The sequence below is a fragment of the Tiliqua scincoides genome, chromosome 3 (assembly GCF_035046505.1).
Source record: "Tiliqua scincoides isolate rTilSci1 chromosome 3, rTilSci1.hap2, whole genome shotgun sequence".
Taxonomy (NCBI): Eukaryota; Metazoa; Chordata; class Lepidosauria; order Squamata; family Scincidae; genus Tiliqua; species Tiliqua scincoides.
In genome coordinates, this window is record NC_089823.1 from 236,162,711 (window position 1) to 236,181,499 (window position 18,789).

Sequence of the window (18,789 nt, forward strand, 5' to 3'; positions counted from 1 at the left end):
ACAAGTTAAGAGGCCTCACCTCCAGATCCTACAGAGCTTAAAAAAATCTAACAGATTGGGAAGTGGTGGTATCGTATAGGAAGTTGTGGTCTGCAGGTCACACCTCCACCCACAGAAAAGATGAAATACTCGATTAACTGCCTTACTGCCACACAGGAGACCAGGACAACCTGCATTCTAGCACAATTAGTCTGAAAAATTGCTTAACAAACTTGCCCACTCCAGGAAATTCTTCCTTCCACAGAAAACTCATCTGAAGCTGAAAATTCAAGCTTCAACTACACAAGCTTGGCAGCCAGCAGGTCTCATGCAACTAACTTCAAACACCAGTCTAAACCAATTTTTAAGAAGACCGAGGTATAGCCATGCATTGCCTAGCAGAAATGAGTCAGAAAGGAAGTTAGCCAGAACAGCTGTCAAATACAGGAGTAAAGCAAAGGGAAAGGGTCCCATCTTGCCTATTTAAACAAAGACCTGAAGGTTGGACATTTTAATAAGCCAATTTTCTGGTTGGAACGTGAGGCTTTTCACCCAAGTGTACAAATGGTGTGGCAAATACAGGTTGATTACCCCTCATCCAGAATTCCGAATGCTCTAAAATCCAGAACTTCTGTGTGCTGAGGGTCAGAGGTATCAAACATTTTTTTAAAGAAAAAAAATTAGAGGGTGTGTTAGAAGTACTTGCAGTTCTGTTTTGCAGTCGATCAGAGGCAAAATCTAGTAGGAAAACGGTAAACCAGTGGTTCCCAAACTTTTTAGCATTGGGACTCACCTAAAAAAGTTTTACTTACAAGTCACTCAAGCATCTGCAGCTATAATGGTGATTGGCAGCAGTGCTTCCCCCCAGTAGGAACTTGTTGAACCCTTGATGTACGTAGCCTAATCTACCCTGTAAGTTTCACAAACCACCAAAAAATGGGTCACAACCCACTGATGGGCCATGGATCCACAGTTTGGGAACCGCTGTCCTAAGTGAAAGAATTGCCATCCGAGGATGGCAGCCAATTGCGGACAAAAAATGCAGCTGCAAAGAAGGGGCGGTTTGACAAAGCAGTGCCCATCAGATCCAAGAACAGGCTGGTTCACTTGACCAGCATGGTCCAAGAGCACACGCAAAAAAAGTGGCGATAGGAACACGTGGTCACTTTGCCGCTGCACAGTGGGACTGTGAGTGGCAGAGTAGTGAGATATGATAAAGTGATTTCTACAGTCAGTTGTGTCAACAGAATTTGGGGTGGTGCAGCTAACACTGTGCTAAGGCTGAGGCAGACAACCACCATTCCACAAAATGTTCAATTGCTACCTAACTCAGGGCGCAATCCTAACCCCTTATGTCAATGCTTTCCAGCACTGACATAAGGACAATGCAGCTCTGAGGTAAGGCAACAAACATTCCCTTACTTTGAGGAGGCGTCTGTGAGTGACAGCCAACTGTAGGTTGCAGCACATGACCCATTGGCATGGAAAGTACGGACGTAAGGGGTTAGGACTGCGCCCTCAGAAGCTGTGACCAGTTCAACAAAAGTGCCAAGAATGCTGTCCAAAACACACACACAAAACAGCCATGGAAGTTTTAGTCTTAGGACTAAAGATGTAAAGTTTCCAAAAATTATGAAGCCACAGAAAATGTTTTAGAAAAATCAGAACTTTTTAGCAAGTTACTTTGTATCAAGTCTAAATTTTATTGCACAAAATGCCTCATTTATAATTCTGCGTATCAAATTACATTTGGAACATATAAATCTTCAAAAGTATAAAGGTATTCATTTGCATATGCATCATTGCCAATATACCCACGAGAGCTGCAAACAGACACCCTATGATGCCCCTGGACTGGTTACAGCTTAGTTTCAGGTTATTCCTCAGAGGTTTTGGTGCCCATGACAGTCTCTGGCAGTTTCCGCCCCTCCCCTTCAGATCTTCGCATCCCCCAGCAAGGGAGGGTAATAAGAAGCTTGCTTCTCAGTTTGCAGAAGCAGGTCTGTCACAGTCACTTGAAAGGAGTGATAAAAGGTTGACTGGGGCCAGGTCAAAAGCAGCAGCAGCAGTGGACTCTTCACAAAGCAGAACAAGGTCACGAGAAGGAGGCAAACAGCAGCCCACAAGCAACAAGTGCCCTGCATGCTCCTCTCAGGAAGCCGGTCGTATCCTCTAGTTGCAGAAATGCATCTTAGATTTGAATAATGTGTTTTGTCTACCACATGCAAAGTAATTCTTCACTTCTGCAGACTCCGACATACAAACGTTCATACCATACATTAAGAAAACATAGGTCATGGTTCAGGATGTGGACTCACCTCCCTGCATTACAATCTCTGCGCATGAACTGGAGGTTGTCCATGACTTTGTGTAATAATAATAATAATAAATAATAATACAGGTATTTATATACCACCTTTCTTGGTTGTCAGATTTCTCCTCAGACTTTAATTCAAGGCAGTTTACATAGGCAGGCTATACTAAATCCCAATAGGGATTTTTTTACAATTGAAGAAGGTTCTGTCTTTCAAGAACCACAACATTTCAGATGGATCTTTAATGATCTGGTATCACATTCAGGCCTTCATTTTCCTCCCACACAGGCTGACAGCGGCCAAAGAGCAGGTGGAATAACTCAGCATAACTCGGCTAAGCTTGTCAGCTGCTTCAAGGTCTCGCCGTTCACAGTGCCTGTGGCCTCGAACTGGCGACCTGCGGATGTTATCTTCAGGCAAAGGGAGGCTCTACCCTCTTGACCAGACCTCCTGCCCTTGGCTCGACGAGCTCCGACATTCTTTCTCTTGATACCGAGCTAAACACACACATCGGTAAAGCAGCTACTACGTTTTCCAGACTCGCAAAGAGGGTCTGGTCCAACAAGAAGCTGACAGAACATACCAAGATCCAGGTCTACAGAGCTTGCGTCTTGAGTACACTTCTGTACTGCAGCGAGTCATGGACTCTTCACTCAGGAGAGGAAACCAAACGCTTTCCACATGCGCGGCCTCCAACGCATTCTCAGAATCACCTGGCAGGACAAAGTCCCAAACAACACAGTCCTGGAACGAGCTGAAATTCCTAGCATGTATGCACTGCTGAAACAGACGCCTGCATTGGCTCGGTCATGTCGAGAGAATGGATGATGGCCGAATCCCAAAGGATCTCCTCTATGGAGAACTCGTGCAAGGAAAGGCCCTATAGGTAGACCACAGCTACGATACAAGGACATCTGCAAGAGGGATCTGAAGGCCTTAGGAGTGGACCTCAACAGGTGGGAGTGGACCACCTGGAGGCAGGCAGTGCAGCATGGCCTTTCCCAGTTTGAAGAGACACTTGGCCAACAGTCTGAGGCAAAGAAGGAAGGCCCATAGCCAGGGAGACAGACCAGGGACAGACTGCACTTGCTCCCAGTGTGGAAGGGATTGTCACTCCCAAATCGGCCTTTTCAGCCACACTAGACGCTGTTCCAGAAGCACCATTCAGAGCGTAATACCATAGTCTTTCGAGACTGAATGTTGCCAACTTTCAGTTCCTGGCTTTTTGGCAAGTAAAACCTTATCATGCATGGATTCATTTCAATAGAAAAATGTATCACTAAAACAATGTTACTCAAACTGTGGGTTGGTCTCCCCTAGGTGGGTTGTGAGTCAATTTCAGGTGGGTCTCCATTCATTTCAATATTTTATTTTTAATATATTAGACTTGATGCTATCATGGTATGCAACTGCATTTGGAAAATGTTACAGACCTGTACTTTTAACAAGCTACTATGTATATTCTTTTAACAATGATAGTAAATGGAACTTACTCCTGGGTAAGCGTGGGTAGGATTGCAGCCTAGGATTGCTAAAAATGTTCCTGCTCGAAGATGTCACTTCCAGTCATGACATCACTTCCGGTGGGTCCTGACAGATTTTCATTCTAAAAAGTGGGTTCCATTGCTAAATGTGTGAAAACCACTGTACTAGAATGTTCAAAATTTCCCCAAATTTTCCCAGAATTGTCCTTTGGGAGTAACATTTGAAAAGCGTAAGGTTTTTTCACAATTTTTCCAGATCTTCTCATTTCTATTCAGAATGCAAAACTGCCCAAGATAACCAGGCAAGTGTCCCTCAGTGAAAACAAAAAACTCTTTCATACTTAAGATAGAGTTCGCAGAGAAAGAGCACAACATTCAACAAAGCTCATCTTGGCATGAAACTGTCTCGGGGGGGGGGGGTCATCAAGACCTCCAGAGCATACCCCTTCCTCACTAAGCAGTGGAGCTCAAGCATCAGGCTGACTTATGTTGTTTGATCCAGCATTGGAAGAAGTCAAGATCGTTTTTGAAGACAGCCTGCTTGGTTGCCATTTTGATCTGAAATGCCCCTTAGACCCCTGAAAAAAAATACTGACCCTTGAAGAAGTAATTCCCATGTTCTTGGTATGTAGCAATTTTTTCTGTTCCAAAGTGTCCATCATGATGAAGTCCAGAGGCTCTCTGAAGAACTCGCCCTTTCTCCCTCAGGTAAAAGGGACACTTGCCAACCATGAGTCCTATCTAAATGCCTTAGTCAGGTATTTTGTCTTGTCACTACTTCCAAAACGATGGAGCTGGTGGAGAATTACATGGTGTCCTTGGTGTTCTTCAGATCACGTGACCCCGCCTGCTACCAAAAGGAGAAGATTCCAACATGCAAAGGCTGGGCCACCCTAGAACGACTGGAGAATTTCTTAAATTGAAAGTCAGAAACACTTCATAGCACATCCTTTATTGCTGCAAGTTTGAAGCGACACAGTATGTGTCTGCAACCCCCCCCCCCCATAGTCCTGATTACGTCAAGGTTTCAACACCAACTCCTGTCCGGAAGTCTAGAGCTGCCACTCACACAGACACAGTCATGGATGTGTGCTTTGGGTTCATGAGGATAATTATCTTTTTCTGAATACCAACAGTTCTTTCACTTACCCAAAGTATTTCTATACCTTTAAGGTAATCCTCAAACTGGCTTAAAGAACAAAACCCTGAACATAACAGTCCGACTCCATTTTGTGAATCTGCAGCCATTTTCACAGCAGCTGTAGAAAACTTGATGATGAAGCAGTTTCGCTATCTCATGGTGCATTCCAGTCCATGCAAGCCATGATAACAAGCTAACACTCCAAGGTTGTGCTAACTAGGAACTGAACACAGCTGCGATTCTCCAGATGGGAGAGGTCAGAGTGACCACTAATAGTCTAGTATTCCATCATCCTTCTGGAAAGTTGTTGGCAGCAAACTCTAAACCAGAGGTTCTCAAACAGTGGGTCGCGACCCACCAAGTGGGTCGCAAAAGGATTTCAGGTGGGTCCCCACATGCTGTGGTCGCCATCTTGGAAAAGGGCAAAATGTGCCATTTTGAAAGAGGGCAGAGCCTGGGCACCACCATTTTAGGCTTTCTTCAGGTGCAGGGTAAGAGAAAAAGCACCTCGCACAGGCACAGAGCAGCAGCGTGCAGCTTTTCCTGTGCAAGACTGCTGCTGCCCAGCCCCATTCCTAGGAGAGCGCACCTGTGGCAGCAGCAGTGTCCACCCTTCCCCCAGTACTCTTCCCAATCCCATCCACACTTTCCTGGGAGTAAGCCCCATTGAGTCTAATGGGACTTACTTCTGAGTAGACCTGATTGGGTTGGCTGGCAGGCAGGCAGGGGAGAGGGAGCCTGCAGCGGGGTCGGCTTAGCGAAGGAGGGAGGGAAAGGGGTGGGCTGGGGGGCTGCAAGGATGATCACCACCATCAGCAGCAGCAGGCAAGAGGCACCCTGGCACCTGGTAATGGAGCAGGGGAGCGCCCCTCCAGTATCCTCAACTGCCTGTGCCTGCCGCCGCCCGTGGAGCCCATGGGAGGCGAGAGGAAGCCTGGAGTGGTAACCTGGAGCGGAGCCCACGGGCGGCAGTGACAGCATTCACACCTCTCTCTGACACCTCTCCCTAGTTAGGGAAAGGTGTGGACGCCGCCGCCTTCCATGGGGTCCACTCTAGGGTGCCCCACCAGCCTCCTTCTTGCCTGCCTGCGTCAGGGAGAGGTCTGGACACTGCCACCACCGCCTTCTTCCACGCACCTATCCCTGTCACAGGCAAGCGAGAAGGAGGCTGGAGGGGCACCCTGCAGTGAACCCCATGTAAGGCGGCGGCATCTGCACCTTCCCCTGACCAGGGAGAGGTGTGAATGCTGCCACCGCCTCCCATGGGCTCTGCTCCAGGGCTCCCCTCTAAGCTTCCTCTCCCCTCCCATGGGTTCCACGGACAGCGGCAGGCACAGGCAGGTGAGGAGGCTGGGGGGACGCTCCCCTGCTCCATTACCAGGTGCCAGGGCCCTTCTCGCCTGCTGGTGGTGGTGATAGTCCTCGAAGCCCCCCAGCCCTGTCCCTCCCTCCTCTGCCAAGTCGACCCCACTGCAGCGCTGCCCCCCACATGGCAGGTTTGCTCCCCTGCCCCCTCCTCCCTCTCTTCAGCCCTCTTTTCAGCGTGGAGCTGCTGAGGTAAGCCTGGGATGGGAATGGGTGGCGTCCCCTCTCCCGTGTGCTTGTAACTTGCCAGCCAGGCAGTCATGGAGGTCACCTCACCCTGGCAAATGTGAAGGAGAGCGCTGTCACCATTGCCACCTCTCACAGCCACAACAAGTGAGCACTCCCTTCCAATGAAGCCACCCCACTGTTTGGCTTCTTTTAGCAGCTGGGAGGGAAACAGTGGGGCCTGCCTATCTTCCTCCTTCAGTAATGAGGGAAATGCTCCACCAGTCCCTGACATTTCTCTGATGCACACCATTAGAAGTAGTTGGCAACCTTCAGTCTCGAAAGACTATGGTATCGCGCTCTGAAAGGTGGTTCTGGAACAGTGTCTAGTGTGGCTGAAAAGGCCGATTCGGGAGTGACAAACCCTTCCACACTGGGAGCAAGTGCAGTCTGTCCCTGGCCTGTCTCCCTGGCTATGGGCCTTCCTTCTTTGCCTCTTTGCCTCAGACTGTTGGCCAAGTGTCTCTTCAAACTGGGAAAGGCCATGTTGCACAGCCTGCCTCCAAGCAGGCCGCTCAGAGGCCAGGGTTTCCCACTTGTTGAGGTCCACTCCTAAGGCCTTCAGATCCCTCTTGCAGATGTCCTTGTATCGCAGCTGTGGTCTACCTGTAGGGCGCTTTCCTTGCACGAGTTCTCCATAGAGGAGATCCTTTGGGATCCGGCCATCATCCATTCTCACGACATGACCGAGCCAACGCAGGCGTCTCTGTTTCAGTAGTGCATACATGCTAGGGATTCCAGCACGTTCCAGGACTGTGTTGTTTGGAACTTTGTCCTGCCAGGTGATGCCGAGAATACGTCAGAGGCAGCGCATGTGGAAAGCATTCAGTTTCCTCTCCTGAGTGAAGAGTCCATGACTCGCTGCAGTACAGAAGTGTACTCAGGACGCAAGCTCTGTAGACCTGGATCTTGGTATGTTCCGTCAGCTTCGGAGATCGTTGAGCCAAGGTACACAAAGTCATGGACAACCTCCAGTTCATGTGCAGAGATTGTAATGCAGGGAGGTGAGTCCACATCCTGAACCATGACCTGTGTTTTCTTCAGGCTGATTGTCAGTCCAAAATCTTGGCAGGCCTTGCTAAAACGATCCATGAGCTGCTGGAGATCTTTGGCAGAGTGGGTCATAGCTGCATCGTCGGCAAAGAGGAAGTCACGCAGACATTTCAGCTGGACTTTGGACTTTGCTCTCAGTCTGGAGAGGTTGAAGAGCTTTCCATCTGATCTGGTCCGGAGATAGATGCCTTCTGTTGTAGTTCCAAAGGCCTGCTTCAGCAGGACAGCGAAGAAGATCCCAAACAAGGTTGGTGCAAGAACACAGCCCTGCTTCACGCCGCTTCAGATGTCAAAGGGGTCTGATGTGGAGCCATCAAAGACAACAGTGCCCTTCATGTCCTTGTGGAAGGATCTGATGATGCTGAGGAGCGTGGGTGGACATCCAATCTTGGGGAGAATCTTGAAGAGGCCATCCCTGCTGACCAGGTCGAAAGCCTTCGTGAGATCTATGAAGTAGACCATTAGAAGTAAGTATGACCATTAGAAGTAGTCAAACAGATATGATGCATCTCTCCAAGTACCTTGGCCATCTCTGCTGCACTGAGAATATGTCTGAGAAGCTACAGACAAGGGGCTGGACAAGATGACCTTTTACGTAGCTTCCAGTTCCATGATTTTGGTGATCTTTGGGGTTGTATGTGAAACTGACTGAAAGAGAGGTCAGAGCATGTGGCTGAGAGCATTTTAATGATCTTATCCAGGGTTGTATGTGAAATGCCGGTTGGTCTAGATGACCTTTTCCATGATTTTGGTGATCTTCAGGGTTGTACGTGAAATGGGCTGAAAGTAAGTACTGAGCATATGTCACAAATATTTTGTTCCAGATGTTTTATTTTTATTCTTTTTGCTTGATAGCAATGGTAGCAGGGGAGGAGAATTGTAAGAAGCTTCTGAGCTGGAATATTTTCTCTTGTCATTTACAGTTTGAGTTCCTAGGCAAGAACAGTGATGTCATTTCCTGCTTGATGAGATCACTTCTGGTTCTGACATCACAGTTGTGTCACTTCCTGTTTGATGATGTCACTTCCGGCCAAGACATCACTTCCAGGTTGATGACATCACTTCCAGTGGGTCCCAGACAGATTGTCATTCTCAGAAGTGGTCCCGGGTTGAAAAGGGTGAGAACCACTGCTCTAAGCTAAGGTATAAAAAAAATCTCTTTTAGGGGAGGCCATTCCATCCTGCACTCCTGTAGCTACATGACATAAAGTTACAGGCAGAAAGCCAAACTTGCTTGTGCTCAGAAGCTTGGAAGAACCAGATGAAAGAGAGGTTCAAGTACGCTTAGAAAGCTTGCCTTGTTGTTTTAGCATTGGGCATGTCTGATGCGTCCTCTGAAAACATATCCAATGCCTTTCTGAATTGATTAGCAACCTTAAACATTCTTTAAAATAAACTATTGTATATTACAGGTCTGTGCCTGTATGAGTACCAAGGTGCTAAGATTCATCCAAGTCCTGCCTGGGTTGCTCAGACAGCTACTGTTGCAACTGGCCAGAGCCTTGAGGCCTCACAGTCCCTGATCTGGGAGGTAGCTCAGAGCTTCCAAGGGCTGGCTTACTGCCTGTAGCTCCCCTTGGGTTGGAGAACTGGCAAGTTGGTCATGGCAACAGCATACCAGGGGTCAGATTGCCCTAAAGGGCAGTCCAAGTTCTCCAACCCAATCCAGTTCTCCAACCCAATGCACATCTGTTAGCATGTCAGCTAATCAGATGGATAGGCACTAGAAACTTGTATGCAGCAAGTGGTTTGTCTAGGATAGTGATTCTCAAACTTTTAGCACCAGGACCCACTTTTTAGAATGAGAATCTGTCAGGACACACTGGAAGTGATGCCATGACCAGAAGTAGCATCATCAAGCAAGAAATTTTTAACAATCCTAGGCTACAATCCTACCCACACTTACCCAGGAATAAGTCCCATTTACTATCATTGTTACAATCATATACGAAGTAGCCTGCTAAAATTATAGATGTGTAACATTTCCCCAAATGCAGTCACATATCATGGTAGCCTTGTCTAATATATAAAAAATAAAATATTGAGATGAACGGGGACCCACCTGAAATCAGCTCACAACCCACCTAGTGCATCACGAGGCACAGTTTGAGGAACACTGGTATAAGAACTGTGCCCTGCACGTTCGGGCTGTATTGACCCTTGTGTTCGTGGGGCCCAGAAGAACAACTTAGTAGTAGCTTCATCACTTAAGTGGTGTGTTGGAACCTTGAGAGGGAATGTTACCCAAGAACCAACTGGAACAGACATTCCTGACTCCCTGAGAAGTGGAGGCAAAGGGCCAGGAGTATGTAAGACTGATCACCAAGACCCAGGTAGGGCTTGCGACCATGACAATAGAGCAAACAAGTTCTACCTAATGCTGGCTCTCTGCCTCCTGCTTCAGTGACCTCTTCCCATTCTAGTTACTGACAACTGGCATCAACAGATTATTACTAAGAAATAACCAAACAGTATGGAACATACAAATAAAGCAGAAAGTCAGAGAAGCAAGGTACAAGAATTCCAGCACTTGTAAACAGAAGACTTCTCAAAAAATAAAGCAACTCAGTTGGATCTCTCCATCTACAGCACAATGCCTTTTCTAGTTAACAGACAGGTGTTTCTTTTGCACTTTTTTTTCAACATTTGGAGCTGTCTGGGGACAGAGAACCATTTTTATTTACCTATATAAACCTTTTTATGAACTACTTCTCTTTAAAAGCAGTATATAAATATTTAGTCTCTCCTATTGGTCTCAATGACACCCCTGCTCTAGAGTAGTAAACATAAGGCCTTGTGGGCCAGATGCAACCAGTGGAAGCTCTTATCTGGCCCACATGATAATTGGGCTCTCCCAGATAATTGAGCTCTCTCACTTCTGCCAAGGCACTAAGCGGGAGAGATGGAAGGAGACCTCAAAAAGCAAGAAATGCTATGGGGAAGGGGTACACCAAGATGGAGATGTACTAAGACACTAAGAGAGCACAACTGTCACACAAGTCACCTTTTCAGCAGTACCGCTTCTGCCAAGGCGTCACTTTGCAGAACACCTCTCAGCTGCTGAGCTACAAAGTGATGCCTAGGCAGAAGTGGCACTGCTGAGAGGGCAGCTTATATGATACGTCAGTGTCCCAGTGCGATAACTGGGCTCACTCATATCCTGTAAATATGATCAAAATTTACACAGTTTCTTTTCCATCATTTGTAGCTAATGATTTCCTATGTGAGAACAAAGTGGTTATTTATGGCCATCACCTGCACAATAATACCACTTCCTGATTAATGATGTCACTTCCGACCCTCTCAGCAGGTACCACAAATACTATTTGGTCAACTGTATGAAACAAGTGACAACCCTACTCTAGAGCAGGGGTGCCCAAACCCTGGCCCAGGGGCCATTTGCGGCCCTCAGGGACCACCAATTCCGCCCACGAGGAGCCCCCAGTCTCCAATGAACCTCTGGCGCATCAGAGTCTGTGCTGGAGTCTGTGCTGGCCCAACACAATTGCTCTCAGCACAACGGCCAACTGCTTAACCTCTTGTGCGAGCTGTGGGCCAAGGGTTCCCTCCACTGCTTGCTGTTTCATGTCTGTGAAGCAGTAGTGACAGGAAAGGAAAGGCCAGCCTTGCTTTGCACAAAACCTTTTATAGGTCTTGAGCTATTGAATGAATGATTGAATGAGCTACCTTCATTCAATCACATAAGTTCCATCTCTGATATATTCATTTATGTAAAATTATTCAAATTGTAAATGTAAATTAATTCTTTTTTCCTCCCAGCCCCCAACACAGTGTCAGAGAGATGATGTGGCCTTCTTGCGAAAACGTTTGGACACCCTTCATCTAAAGCATTCCGACAGCAGTTAAGTTAATCAACATCAAATTCTAGAATGATATCCTAGGCCAGCCATTTTCAACTACTGGTGTGTCACAAATGGTCCCCAAGTGTGCCGCAGGAATTTGGGAGAGGGTCATTTATCAATAGGACCATTAGGGGATGTGAGCCCCCATTGACAGAACTGTGTGCCTTGTCAATTGTCAAAAAGCTAATGTTGTGCCTTGACCATTTTAGTGCCTTGCCAGTGTGCCGTGAGATGAAAAAGGTTGAAAATCACTGCCCTAGGCAATGGTTTTAGCCAAGCTATAGGATGGCATCATTAATATGGATTATTGCATTCCAATTATGTGACCAGATGAATACACCAGAGTGCACAGAAGTAGTGCTTGAGTTTCTATGATCTAGCTCAGGGGTCTCCAAACATTTTGGCAGGAGGGCCACATCATCTCTCTGACACTGTGCTGGGGAAAAAAAGAATTAATTTACAGTTAAAATTTGAATAAATGTACATAAATTAATATATTAGAGATGGAAGTTATATGAATGAATGAAGGTCTTGCAGTAGCTCAAGGACTACAAAAGGCCTTGCACAAAGCAAGGCCAGCATTTCCTTCGCTACCACTGCTGCATCACAGATATGAAATAGTGGAGGGAGCCCTTATCCCACAGCTCAGGTGAGAGGTCGAACAGTCGTCCTCACACTGAGAGCAGTTCCATCAGAGTAGCATGGGCTCCAGCAAGTCTCCAGAGGCTCACTGGAGACTAAGGGCTCCCCACGGGCCGGATTGGGAGCCCCCGAGGGCCACAAGTGGCCCCTGGGCCGGGGTTTGGGCACCGCTCATCTAGTTCTATCAGATCTACTAGAAAGGTGTTGGGTACCTGCTGTAAAATGTTACTCATCATATAGATCTACCAGGCTTCTTGAACAATAATGTTTAACACAACCTTATAATTTAGCAGCCTGTAGTAAATTACAATTGTCCTCCAGTCACCAGATAACAGAATGTGCTATAACAATTAGGAGCAGGAACAGAGCCATGGGCTCCTTACCACTGCTTTATTCAAAACCAAACAGCCCTATAAGACTGCACATACAACTCTCATTCTTATATCTACCTTTAAAGAGATACCAGCACTCTAGGTCAGGGCTGCCCAAACCCCGGCCCCCAGGCCACATGCAGTCCACAGAGGGTCCCAATCCAGCCCCCCAGGGACTCGCTGCCCCACACAACTGCTCTTCCCCAACTCGACTGCTCTTTGCAGGGAGGAAAAGGCTAAGCACTCACAGGAGAGCAGGAGCCCCACCCATCAGCAACCCTCCCATTAAGCCTGCTGAGGGTAAGAAGTCCTGGATCTGTTTGTGCTGCTTGCGTTTGGCTTGGGGGGGCAGGCACTGAGGAGGGAGGGGAAACTGTGAGTCTATTTGTGCTGCTTGAGTGTGCTGGGGGGCAGGCCCTGCAAGGGAGAAATCCCCTTTGAATGCCCTTGGATAGCATGCCTACTCAGCAGTAAATCCCATCAGACTCAGTGGGGTTTACTCCCAGGAAAGTGTGGATCCGATTGGACTGTGAGTGTGCTTGGGGTGGGGTGGGGGGCTGGCACTGCAGGGGAGAAGTCCCAGGGATGTTTGAATGCAGCTGGAGAGCATGTCTACTCAGCAGTAAGTTCCATTACTGTCTTACTGGGCTTACTCCCAGGAAAGTGTGGATCCGATTGGGCTGTGCGTGCTCGGGCGGGCGCTGCAGGGAAGAACTCAAGGGATATTTGAATGGGGAGGAAAACTACTGCTTTTGCTTGTTGGGGTTGCTGGCAGAGAGGGAGGAAGGTTGGGGTCCATTTGTGAATGGGGAAATACACACAGCTCTCTGCCTGCTTCTAAGTATGTTTGCTGCTGGGTGCAGGCTGGGGGAAGGACTGTGAGGGGGAGACAGGCAGCTCCCTTCTCTGTGTGAATGAGGAGAAACAAACTCCTGTCCTGAGGGGGCATGTGCCCAGCAGCTCCCTGACTGATTGTGTTCCTTTGCTGCTGCTTGTTGCCAGGATTGGGGGGGGGGGGGAAGAGTGAGAGTAAAAACATGCTCCTGCATGGGGGGGGGGGAGACCACTCTGACTCCTCTTAAGTTTGTTCTGTACTCTTCCCAGGGAAGAGGTGTGTTTTATGTGTCAGGAATTATTTTAACAACCCCCCATGTGTATTACAAAAAAGCTCAGTAAAATTCATTCATTCATATAAGTTCCATCTCTAATATAGTCATTTATGTAAATTTATTCAAATTTGAAATGTAAATCCCCCCCCCACAGTGTCAGAGAGATGATGTGGCCCTCCTGCCAAAAAGTTTGGACACCCCTGCTCTAGGTCATGACAGCAACACCACAGTGCTGTTCTGTGACAAAAGTTTCCCACCCCAGCTCTGTTTCTGTGGGGCAAAGAAGGGGGGGAAGAAGACAACATTTGACTAATCGTTTAGAGCAGAGGTGTCAAACATAAGGCCCACAGGCCAAACGCAGCACTGTTATAATTAGGCTATCCCAGGTTGATCATTGGGCTCTCATATCTTGAAAATATCAACAAGATTTGCATATTTTCTCTTCTGTCATTTGCAGCTAATGAGTTTCTATATGAACACGAAGTGCTTATTTCTGGCCATCATCTGCCTAATGATGTCACTTTCTGATTAACGATGTCACTTTGAATACTCAGCAGGCCCTATGAATGCTAACTTCAGCCCTCTGTATGAAACAAGTCTGACACCCCTGATTTAGAGGTTGGCGTAGAAAAAAGATGGTTTACCAAACACATCAGCCAGCAATTTTTCAGTCACAACCAAATACAACTGTGCTATGACAGATTTTTAAGCCAATAGGTGGGCAGCACAACTACTACACTGCAGAAACAGATCTCTCCTTGTTAAGAGAAAGCACACTTGAGGCAGTTCCCTTTCAGCACGAAAACACCATACAAAGGTTCTAAAAAATAACCACTGAAGGTTACCCCCACCACCACATTAACAAAAGCACAGACTGGGTCAAAGTGCAGTAAGACTACTGCTTTCAGGAGAAAACGTGCACATCAGCAATGACAATGTTTCACTGGGCCTCCTGATGTCATAGATATAGCTCTCAAATCTCGCTGAGCAGCTGCCCAACCATGTTGCACAACAGCAAGACAGAAACACACATATTTCAGCCTGGCCAAGTTCTTAAAAACCGGTCTTTATGGCACCACAGGACGATTAACAATCAACCTCTACAAAATCAGCATCCCACACAAATACACCCAGCTGAGATACTAAGATTTCCTTCTATGCTGCTCAATCCTCATTATAAACACAGAACTGGCATCAACCTTGAGATGATGCCAAACTTAAAAAACTACTTCCCTTTGCAGCCCTGGTCAGTTCTGTACAGAGTCAATTCTACCTGAAACACATTATTCCTCGTACCTTGCCACCTAGATAGGTGTATGATGGGAACTTTCCTTACCATTGGATTCACCACATACCCAAACCAAACAGTCACATCTCCAAAACATCACACTTGTGGAGAGGTCAACACCAAGGGAGAGAAGAATGCAGGCTAAAGGTGACAGAACAATAGATTCCTTTGGCCAATATACATATCGGAAGGATTTACATCAGAGTCTCCAAAAAGAGCACCATAACAATGGTCTCTTAGCTTTGTCAAGTTGATGGCATCCATCCCAAACACTATAGCCCACAGCAAGATTAAAACCAAAACCTCCACCACACCAGTCTGCATCTTACACAGATCACTGCCTCCAGCGAAGGGCGGTACAACAAACACCTGAGCAATGCCATGTAGTTCAACAGCAAACAATTAAGTGTGCCTTTACTTAGGAGTCTCCAATCTGTGGCCTGGGATGGGGGTCATATCTGGCCCTGCCACAAGATATGGCCCTGCCATATCCAGCCCTCATCAACTTGTTTCGTATTTGCTAATGAGTAAAAATGTCAAACATTATCATTTCTCAATTTAAGTATGGCATTATTTCTTTGCAAATGTCACATTTCTCTTTTGTGACATATTCATATTATGAATAATCATAATCATACTGCACATTATGCAGCATACTTATATTATGCTGATCCCAAAAAAGACCCAAGTAAAACTTGTTCATTTAAATTTCGTTCATTGATTTATAAAACTGATTTTTTGGGCTGCAAACGTGTACAAAAAAAACAATGTGGCTTGGATGCAGCCCTCGTACTGAAAAGATTGGAGACCTCTGACTTTGAAGAGGAGGTTTATGAAAACCCTCAACCTTTGGGACATATGAGGTTGTCCGACACATCAGACCCTTGGTGCACCCAACACAGTGCTCTACACTGGCTGGTGGGCAGGGGCTCTTCAGGAGGACTCCACCAGCCCTTCAGAGAGGGTGCGGGAAGACCCTCTGCATGCAAAGCAAACGCTCTACTACCCACTGGTTGTAGCTGGAGGGGGCAAATCATCAAGTTTTGCAGGGACCCTCACCGCAGCGCGCAAGGGGCCCCACCACTACCACCCATGGACTGGCAGGCAGGGACTTGGTGCTCTGCCCTCCTCCAGCTCCGCCACTGCTACTACCCATGGGGGGCAGGAGGAAGAAGATGCAGGGCGCTCCCCATTCACCCGCATCCCTCCCTCCTGGGTTTGCAGAGCCCTCGCGGGCAGAGAGCAACACCCTGCCGCACGAGCTCTGCTGCCGAGCGCCCCAGGGCCAGGCGCGCCTCTCCCCCCAAAGGCGGCCCGGGAACCCTCGCATGAAGGGCTCTGCCCCCGGGCCTGCACGACGCCCCCTCCGACAGCAAGGCCGCCCCAGACCTCCCAAGGGGGGCGCTGACCAGGCCGCCCGAAGAGAGACCCCTTGCGGGAGACCTCCGGGGAGAAGCAGTCCCGAGCCTCGCCCGCCGCCTTCCTCCGCCCCTCGCTCACCAGCCCCAGCACCGCCGCCCCGGCCAGTGCCGCTTCCTCAGCCGCCGCCTCAACCACCTCCCAAGATGGCCACCGCAGGCCTTCTCCCGGCGCCCCTCCCCTACCACTGCAGCAGCGCCGCCAGCGCGCATGCGTCGGCCACGCCACGCCCGGCCCGACCCGGCCCGCGCATGCGCCCTGCGCTGGGGCCAGTTTTCGGAACTGCGGTGAAGGACAGGCGAGCCGAGAGAAGCGCGGGTAGAAAGGGAACGGACCGCCTGACCAGAAAGCGGCGGCGCAAGGCATCGCGGGACTTGTAGTTTGCGCTGGGGCCCTGGCTGCTGCGGGACTACTCAGTGGTTGATTCCGAGCTTGGCGTCCCCATTAGTTCCCTGATAGAGGATGCGCACCAAAGTGCGCCCCGAGAGCCAGTCTCTTAGGCGCCCTGGCAGCAGTGGAACAGGAAGCGCTGGGCGGTGGATGGGGTTGGATGCAGTTCTGTGGGCCCCTGACAGCAATGCCCACCAGGGCCAGGGTTGCCGTGTGGCACTCATTCCTGCCCCCCAAACTTAGGCAGGCCAAGCTGCGCATTCTGCACATGAGGAGGGGCTCCCAGCATCAGAGGTGTAACTAGGGTGGGGCCTAGGGGGCACCTGCCCCAGGTGCCATGCTGGGGGGGGCAGGACGCTGGTGGCTTTGCAACCCCTGAGGGGCACCTGCCCCAGACCGTGCTGGAAGGCAACAACACTGGTGACTTTGTAACCTCCAAATAGAGAGTCTCCACAGGAGAAGGAACGGGGCGCATGAGGCCGCCAGCGCCTCCTCTGGGTTGACCTCAGAAGTGACTTCCTTGTCCATCATGCCTCCTCCAGCATGGCTCCTGGCGCCTCTCAGAGGGGGCACAAAGCCACCAGCACCTCCTCCTCCCAGAGGTGGGTTCTGCAACTCCCACTGCAAGACCTGGAGTTGTTCCCAGCCCTTAGAGGCAGGGGGTCCTGGAAACATGTCCATCAGTGGAGAAAGTGTCTCTCATGCAGGCAGTACCCTTCACCCCCTCATCCAGATAACTGGGCATGCTTTGAGGGCTTCCCGTTTCATGGCTGGGATCACTACTAGGGAGCAGCAGTTCTTCCTCTTGTTTTTGAGGGTGGGAGGAATTGCCCCAGTCAGCTGGAGAGGGAGGGAGTCTGATGGAGGCCTGTATGAAGGTAGGCAAGAATTTTTTCCTTCTTTTAGTTTTTAATAAACTTTGTACATGCAAGCTTTTGTCTACTCACTTCTAAATATAAAAGAATTATACTTCCTTACCGTCCTTCAGTGTTAGTGTTAGGATCGGCAAAGACCTGAAGCTCGGGGAAAGTGGCTTTCTTTTTGACCCCCTCCTTGCTTGCTATACAGCAGTGTTTCTCAAACTGTGGGTCAGGACCCACCAGGTGGGTTGCAAGCCATTTTCATGCCGGCCCCTATTCTTTTCAGTATTTTACATTTAATATATTAGACTTGATGCTACCATATGTGACTGCATTTTGGGAAATGTTACACATCTGTAACAGAATACTATGTATCTGCTTTTAACAATGATAGCGAATGGGACTTACTCCTGGGTGTGGGTAGGATTGTAGCCTAGGATTGTTAAAAAAATTTCTGCTTCATAATGTCACTTCTGGTCACAACATCACTTCTGGTGGGTCCTGACAGATTCTCATTCTAAAAAGTGGGTCATGGTGTTAAAAGTTTGAGAACCACTGTATTCCGTATACAGTATTCCATCTGTCACCTGAATTGTGTCCTGAATTGAAAAGACATGAATTTTCTTGTCCCCTGCCAAGGTGCTGGTGGTAGGTGAGAGAGACTTTCCATTCACAACTCTGGGTTTCTATGGGAAGCTCTCACTTCCACCTGAGGAGATAGCAGAAGGTTGCAGCTCCATCCAGCTCTCTTCTGCCATTTTAACACAGAAGATGGGGCTACAGTACTGGGATGAGAAGCAGCTGTGAAGGGGGAAACTCCATATCTTTTCTGGGTCCCTAGATACAGGCATAAACTTGAGCCTTCTGCATGCTACAAAAAGCCACCCCAGAGTGAGCTGCAGGAGTAAGTGGAACTAGGGAGCTGCTACAATAGTCACACATGGGCTCCCAGCCAGGCTTCCTCCTTTCAGCAACATAGCCATGAATTTGTATGTTTCAGCAACATAGCCACAAATTCAAGAACAACCTTGAATTTGTCTGCACTGGTGTTTCATCCTCACATGTTGGTGATTTGTAGAAATACCTCAGTATCACCTGCAGTGATTAACGATCAGGACATGGACAACTGTTTCCACTTCAGTTCTTTTACAGTAAAACTGGGTGTAGCAGTCTGTTGCTGAGTCTGTTGTATTCCCCCCCCCCCCACTTCCTGACCACTTGCTGAATGGTGCAAAATTCTAGTCCCCATCAGCAATTTACAAATCAGGCTTGGAAATTGGCAGGA

At 48.4% G+C, this 18,789-nt stretch overlaps 1 protein-coding gene across 1 annotated transcript in view; it reads right to left on the reverse strand.

Annotated features, from left to right (window-relative positions):
* The window catches only part of AP2M1 (adaptor related protein complex 2 subunit mu 1), a 48,446-nt gene extending 32,000 nt beyond the window's left edge, over window positions 1-16,446 (reverse strand). Inside the window, exon 1 of the mRNA XM_066618979.1 lies at window positions 16,336-16,446. The gene's annotated coding sequence lies outside the window, so the exon portion shown is untranslated. The remainder of the gene's footprint in view (window positions 1-16,335) is intronic.
* Window positions 16,447-18,789: the final 2,343 nt, after the last annotated feature.